Raw genomic sequence first — 2,217 nt, 5'->3', positions numbered from 1 at the left:
GAAAGCAAAGATTAAAAATCTAGAGTAGAGGCTGGATTTTCAAAAATACAATATTATAGAAAAAGAGAGAAAAAAAAAAACAAAGTCACAAAAATTGTAAAATATATATATATATGAAGTTTGCTCTAAAAAATAGGGTCTTTCTTTTTTTTTTCCACAAAGTAATAGTAGGTTATAAAAATGAAAATTAAAGGAATAATAGAAGGCTTAAAATTAAAAAAAAATAAAGTTAAAGAATGATAGTAAAAATAGTAAAAATATATCTAGAACTTTCTTTGGTGTTGTTGCGGGCAGTGTGGGGTCAATTCATTTTTGGACGGTTCTTTGATCCGGCTTATATTTCTCAAGATCTATAGGCCCTTTCCTATGTAGTTGGTACTATCTATAGGGTTTCAATCTATTGCACCTGTCACTTCCAAGGAGGATCCCTCTGTTTTAGCTTCTTCTGTTTGCTGGTCTCTTCAGTGTCTAATTTCTGCCCTGGCACAAGGGGGCAGTGGTGTACACTTTTTTAGTTTCACTTGTTTAGTCGTGCTGTGGGGAGGGAGGGACGCTGCAAAAAAATAACACTGTCGTATGTTCACAGTGTGCACTGTCTCGGCCACACTGGGTTTGCCCCCGCTCACGGCATGTGTGCTTTCCCTGTCTACACTGCTTAGGCTCTAGGTTGCTCTGCCAGCAACTATCTGAGGCCAGCCCTGGGTTGTATGCACTTCCCAGGTCTAAGCCACTTAGGTTCAGGTACTCGGGTAGTCCTCAGAGGCACAGACTCGGTTGAAAGTGAAAGTGAAGTCGCTTAGCTGTGCCCGACTCTTTGCAGCCCCATGGACTGTAGCCTACCAGGCTCCTCCATCCGTGGGATTCTCCAGGCAGGAATACTGGAGTGGGTTGCCATTTCCTTCTCCAGGAGATCTTCCCCACCGGGAATCGAACCCGGGTCTCCTGCATTGCAGGCAGATGCTTTACCATCTGAGCCACCAGGGAAGCTCAAGACTCGGTTGGGCCTGCATTTTGTGCCCTTCCCAGATTCGAGCAGCTCATGTGACCAGGTGTTTGGCGAGTGCTGTTGCTGTGACTTATCACCTCCCCCATCCCTGCCACTCAGTTTTCTGGGTGTACTACTGGTGCACCTTCTCAGGTGGATGTTGACTGTCCAGAATCCCAAAAAGTATTGGTTAGCAGCGAAGACTGCATGCAGTTTGGTAGATGGTGCCTCTCTGGGCCGCTATTGCCCCCTTCAGGCTCTGGCTGCCCTCACCTGCCTATCTCGAGAGGGGGATGGGCCAGCCTGAAGCCAGCTAGCTCTAGTCAGTCCTTTGTTCTGTGAGTGGGCCTGGCAGTGTTTTAGGTTAGGGCTTTTCACGGGGTAGCTATCCCACAGTCTGGTTTGCTATCCCTAGTTAGTCCCCTCAGATTGCCCTAGGGGCATTCAGGCCCCGTCCTTACTTTAAGCAATGCAGCCTGCGCCTCCCTGCCCAGCCCCCGCTTGCTAGTGGCAGGTGCAGGCATCTGCACTGCTTCTCTGCTGGGGGAGTTGCCATTGGGCATGTAATCTATGGGTTTTAATTAATTATTTATTTTTCGTCCCAGTTATGTTGCCCTCTGTGGTTCCAAGGCTCACCACAGACTCAGCAGTGAAAGTGTTTCCTGGTGTTTGGAAGTTTCTTTCTTTTTTAAGACTCCCTTCCCAGGATGAAGCTCAGTCCCTACCTCCTTTGTCTCTCTTTCTTTTATATTTTTTCCTACCTCCTTTTGAAGACAATGGGCTGCTTTTCTGGGTGCCTGATCTCCTCTGCCAGCATTCAAAAGTTGTTTTGTGGTATTTTCTCAGTGTTCACATGTTCTTTTTATGAATTTGTGGGGGAGAAAGTGGTCTCCCCATCCTATTCCTCCACCATCTTCCACCGCTGGTCTTTAAACTACACGGACAACTATTCTCCCTTCTAACACACTAATAAATAATGCTCATCCTCATGATTTTTTTGCTGGGTCAGGGGTCATCCTTACAGGACAGACACAATGAACGGTACAACACTTCCAGACACACCAAAGAACAACTGCGCATCTTTGACTTGTTTCATTATCTTATAGTTTTCTGCATACAGGTCTTTTGCCTCCTTAGGTAGGTTTATTTCTGGGTATTTTATTCATTTGGTTGTAATGGTAAATGGGATCGTTTCCTTAATTTCTCCTTCTGATCTTTTGTTGTTAGAGTAT

The 2,217-nt window shown here is 45.4% G+C and overlaps 1 non-coding gene across 1 annotated transcript; it reads right to left on the bottom strand.

Annotated features, from left to right (window-relative positions):
* Positions 1-912: 912 nt before the first annotated feature.
* On the bottom strand, positions 913-985 carry TRNAC-GCA (transfer RNA cysteine (anticodon GCA)). The gene has a single exon. It is a non-coding gene; the product is annotated as a tRNA-Cys (tRNA).
* Positions 986-2,217: the final 1,232 nt, after the last annotated feature.

Source organism: Capricornis sumatraensis, chromosome X (genome assembly GCF_032405125.1).
Source record: "Capricornis sumatraensis isolate serow.1 chromosome X, serow.2, whole genome shotgun sequence".
NCBI lineage: Eukaryota > Metazoa > Chordata > Mammalia > Artiodactyla > Bovidae > Capricornis > Capricornis sumatraensis.
Note: the sequence above shows the minus strand (reverse complement) of the source record. Positions and strands in the feature narration are given on the sequence as shown.